The 5,500-nt window shown below is 32.2% G+C and overlaps 1 long non-coding RNA gene across 1 annotated transcript in view; it reads right to left on the reverse strand.

Annotated features, from left to right (window-relative positions):
* The window catches only part of LOC109861434, an 11,065-nt gene extending 7,008 nt beyond the window's left edge, over nucleotides 1–4,057 (reverse strand). Inside the window, exon 1 of the long non-coding RNA XR_002250965.1 lies at nucleotides 3,972–4,057. This is a non-coding gene — a long non-coding RNA (uncharacterized LOC109861434). The remainder of the gene's footprint in view (nucleotides 1–3,971) is intronic.
* Between the last annotated feature and the right edge of the window lie 1,443 nt (nucleotides 4,058–5,500).

A 5,500-nucleotide genomic window follows, 5' to 3' on the forward strand; every position in this document is an offset into this window, starting at 1 on the left:
TATGTTTATACAATATTATTAATTTAAAAACTAATATTAAATTAAAGTCTGACAAATGAATAGAAGTTGTCATAATTTGTATTGATAATCAAAAATGAAAATTTCGTTTGTGAGATAATTTACGTAATCGATATTGACGAATTTTGTGTCATGCGACAGAACGTTTATAACTTAATTGAATTCATTGTCAGTTCTGCTTTATTAATATTTGTGCAAACACTTAAGTAGCGCAAATACTAATAAAAAGCTGATTTTTTTCTTATTTCAATCAAGATTTCGGAAAAATAATCAATGTGAATTGAAAGTAAAGCGATCTAGATTTACGTGAATAGACGTGCGTCATCATGTACGACTCTTTCCTGAGAGAGTCGAAATTTTCCGATTTGGTAGAATAATAAAAGCGGTAGAATAATAATAAACTTAAGTGTATAAATAATATTCTAGAGCAAAAAAAAAAACTAACTCGAGATTAAACAAAAAAAATACCATACTTTCTGACAAATTTATAATTTGTGTGCATAAAAGGAAATCCGATTAATGTTTATTGCAAGACAAAGTGATAAAATAGAACAGTACTTTTAATTACATTATTAGCAAGCAAGTCTCTTTATTTTGAAACTTTACTTATAAATAAGTAAAATTTTCTCACTTTCAAAAAAAATTGCAAAAATGCGTTAAGTTAAACGCATTCGAAATAACACTTGTAGATGCGCGTCACTTTCACAAATGTAATTTTGATTGGCAATGTACTTCTTATCGATAATGTAAATCTTAAGTAGAATTTTTAATTTAAACACAGCCAATTGATAGAAATTTAGGTAAATTAACATATTAAGAGCAACCTCACCGATTTCAATGACCTTAACATATATGAGTTGTTAAAGACATATCCCTGAGTAACACTTAAAAAGGTTTAGCTGTTGCTCGTATTTTGTTAGCAAATTATAGACAAAAAAAGTTTTATTAATGAACCATCGTTTCTCAATTCATTGGATATACATATAGTTTACACATAATATATGATATTTTAGATGTATTGTGTCTTATATATAAATGTTAAGTATAGAATAAATAAAAATTACGATAAGCTTGGAAAGTACATGCTTAGGTGGGAAAGCGCACAAAGAGGGACGTAGACCGTACTCCAATATTAAATTTTTATAGTTCTGATTAAAATTCCAGCTTCATTTTGAAGAGACTAAGAATTCTTTATCATTTATATAGAGTTTTGAAAAACTTTCGTTTTTTAGAAAAGTTGCTCCAATGATATTCTGTTTCATACATATTATAAAGATCATCAAGTGTGTAAATTTGGTCCCGCATTTTTTGAATTTTGTATTTTTAATAATTGTGCCGTATTGTGCTACGTTTATGCCGATTTGTACCGCACATCGCAGCTTAATATTTTAAACAATATTTTAAAAAATTAAAAAAACAAAATATTTTTTAGCCCTGCACTTTTTGAATTTTGAAGTTTTATTGATTGTGCTGTATTGTGCTAGAGTTGTGCCACTTGGTGCGGCTCACTATATTAAGCCATATTCGAGAAAATTAAAAAAACCATTTTTTACTAGCTCCGCACTTTGTCGCAATTGGGCTCATTTTTTTCAACAGACTCGTACAAACTTGTGGTATGATTTGCCATTAAGCACTTTTTGTTATCTTATTCTGATTAGCTAAAAACTTTATAAAAAACAAGTTGCCAATACATAAGTATTTCATCAGCATCACATATCGGACTACTAACATCATTCTGCATAGCATATCTTGACTTTCTATAACTTGTGTTGTTGTATTACCGCTTAGAAAAAATAAACTGACAAAGAAATATAAATAATTGTAAAGTTTGACTACAAACTTAGTAAAACACAAATGAGGGTGAACAAAATTTATTATTTCCGAATTGTCTTTACTTGTGCCAGGTTGTGCTAGACAAATGCAACTTTTCTTAATGACAAAATGTCGTCAGATTGTTAGTTTGCGATGTGCACTAGAAATTGAAAACATAGATTTTAGGAATACTAAACTTTACATTTTGGTATTTCTAATACGACTGAGTTCCTGCTGTGTCCGTTTTTTATTTTGTGCGTATATGGAACTTACCCTGCTATAGATATGTTCGGTTTGGGCGCTTTTTCGCTTTAAACGTTAACTTTTATGAGCGTTTTGTGTACTTGTTCCCTTTAGCGTTTAAACGCTCACTAGCGCTTATATAAATCGTTCGTTTTGGCAACGTGAGTAAAGTGAGCAGATATGAGAACTAGAGCTATTTTGTTATCTAGCTAAAAATTCTTTCTTTTGAAATAAAGTGCTCACCCTCTAACTGCTCTATTTCGGCAGAATAAATGATTGTAGGCGAGAAATATAACTTAATCAACGTCAGTTTGCTCTTTATAAACACTTATAATGCCAAAGTGACCGACGTGAACTTTGCTTTTAAGCGTTTAAAGCGAGAAAGCGTCAAATTTTCTCTGCGACGTATTTTTGACAATACGCCGCTGGAAAAAAAGCGGTAGATAACGTGGACGCAGTCGCACGCGTCCCACCGCGTGAATCTACCGGATTCTCGAGATCATTACAAATTAGATGTCAGTATGGGCGTCAGATAAGTGCGGAACGTATCAAGTAAAGAAACGCCTCAAGAAATCCGGGCCGACTAGCTCCAAACCGAACGGCGAGAGGCGGAATGTTTGCAGTGCAAGTTAAGATAATAAGGCAACAGGATAACAAATCAATCGCGAACCAAACGCATCCTATAAACGTCTCAAAACTGTGAACACTGACAATCACGTAAATTGCGTTTCACGTAAATTGCGGATTTCACAACTAGCGTTTATCGACTCAATTTTACGAATTGTCTCGTATGTAAAACAGGCCATTCTGAGCTTTGTAATTAGTCAATTTCTTCAATCTACAAATATACGATCACTTACACAAAACATAATCTGTACGCGAATAATTTTGCGAAAATCAAAACCTTATAGCATGGCTAACTGCAAGAGAATTAAATAAAGAGTTAATCGTTAACAATAAAATATAACTAAATTAAATTAAAAGTCAAGAGTCTACAAATGTAACTAAGTTAAGTTAAAATTATTTAACTTTTTAACTTTCTAACTTAACTTTTATCTTTTTAACTAGACACTATCCTGTCAGAATGACGTCCTTAACAATATATTTCAAAGTCATTAAAATCTTTGAGGTAGGCCACTTTTTAACTAATTACCTTATATTATTCAAGTGTATTTAGTGTTTTTTCGAAGAACACCTTAAGAGGATACTGAACCAGCGGCTTAACAGCTGCTTTGCTGCTACGCTATCCAGTAGGTGGTGCTCTCTATACAAGGATAGACGTATATCTCTTTTCTTGTCTTTCGTTCGATTCGCCCGTCTGATAGTAATGGGGATATGCACACGTACGTGACTGTCTGCTTGTGTGCGTATTTTGCCTACTATCGTATGTGCTTCATTAGAAGAACTAACTATTCTCGTAAACTAGACAATAAAATCACATTCTGATTGTTCCATTATATTCTTTTATATCATCCGCTTATCGCTCTGTGCCTGTATATTTATACAATGTTTAAAAATTGTTTAAAAATAGCAAAATATGATCAAGTGATAATAGGAGAATGTAACTTTTAGTACTTTTTAGACCAAAAAGCACCAGACCGATAAGTGTTTCTTTACGTCCTTTACTTCTGGAAAAGCGTTTTTCATTTGATACAGTAAATAATGAGATTAGTCCGATCTACTAAAATGACATATCCCGTCGGTATAACAGGACGGTTCAGCATCCTCTTAATGCGTAAAATCATATATATTCTGTTATATAATATATAATAATATCATATATATTCTGTTATATAATATATAATAATAAGCCTGTCATGTTCGTCATAGAAGATTATTCGTAGTGTGCGAATGCGTTAACACACATCCACACACACACACACATTTGATATACTTACTTTCTTCTTCAGAAAGATCCTCTCCCAAACATTGCAATACCGCTCGAAGATCTGACGCAGTGATGTATCCGCGATTATGTTTGTCGAATACCTGTCCAACAGATACAATACAAGCAAAACAATTAAATGTAATGTAACTCTAATATTGCAAATAATCATATATTTATTACTTATGCAACAGGTTTTTACAACGCATAAAAACGGTAATATAAAAATTTGGAAATTATTACATCATTTATTTATTGGCAATTTTAAATTTTCTTTTCTTTTGTGGGTTGTTCTGTGAAATATCTGATTGAAATAATGGCGTGTGTAACGTGTGAGAATTCAATATTCTCCCACGACTACGTTCGTTGTTGCATTCTTTTTTGGTCGATAAATTCCCACAAGTGCGATCACGTAGCGAGTCTGGAAAATATTTTTTTTCTCTTTGCGGAAGATATTTTCTCTTTGTTTGCTTTACGATGTACTCTTTTCTTTTATGATGCCGTTCACGAAGACATTTTATCTGTTTGTTTTTATTTCCACTCATTAGTTAAGCACAACGTTCTGAAAAATAATATCGACTTTTCTGTGACCGGGAGAAAAAATCAAAATGAGCAAAAATGAAAGCCGGCTTGAAGGAACAATTATTCTTTCCTATTATTTATCGCGCATATCGGGTAGTTCTTCTAAATAGAATTTGATTTATATCAAATCGAAGCAAACAGACGGAAATCGAATCGGTCGGATCCTCTTCAAAATGGAATTGAAATTGATGCTGCATCAGAGAATTGCTCTTGGAAACGGTTGTGTCTGATTTCAACACGATTACTTAAGTTACAACTAACAACAGCATACTATTTAACAAACATTTTGATGGATCTGATCAACAAAAAGTAAGGAATTGCTTCACAATGTCAAATTTCGAAGAACAACAATGCGCGAGATTCTTCATATCTTGAATTATATAAACATGACCATAAAAGAGCACTTTGGTATTTAATGCAAAAAACAATGCAGAAACATCTGCTACGAGCAATACATTCTTGTGTGCGAATATTACACGTACAAAACACCACTAACTCGTTCTATGTAGCTTGTTGCAGTTATGTTAGTGAGAAGTTATTGCAAGTACATTCAGCGGCAGCTTAGAATACATCGCAAAATCTCCTTCGCAATCTGCCTCTTGTTTGTCTGATATCTGTCGAGCAGTGTATCCTTTGTCTCTTTGTAGAGCCAAAGAAGCTTACTCTAAACATCCAACTAATATTTGATGCTTTCGCGGTGTGTTCTGTTAACATTCAAAGATGTTTTTCGGGTTTATAACGCGTTAGTGTCATTTTTATCCGAAAAAAACTTACCTTTTTAAAAAAAGGTAAAAAAGTGCGCCAAGGACACGCACAACACGTAATACTTTAAATTAAAATTCTAAACTCAAACTAGTATTTATTAAAAAATGTATTTTATTTTTAATATAAAACATTTTATTTCTAAAAAACCTACGTTACAAAAGAAGTGATATGAAAAAGTAGCACCAAGTACACTCC

The sequence above is a fragment of the Pseudomyrmex gracilis genome, unplaced genomic scaffold, assembly GCF_002006095.1.
Source record: "Pseudomyrmex gracilis isolate BER0280 unplaced genomic scaffold, ASM200609v1 scaffold_760, whole genome shotgun sequence".
NCBI lineage: Eukaryota > Metazoa > Arthropoda > Insecta > Hymenoptera > Formicidae > Pseudomyrmex > Pseudomyrmex gracilis.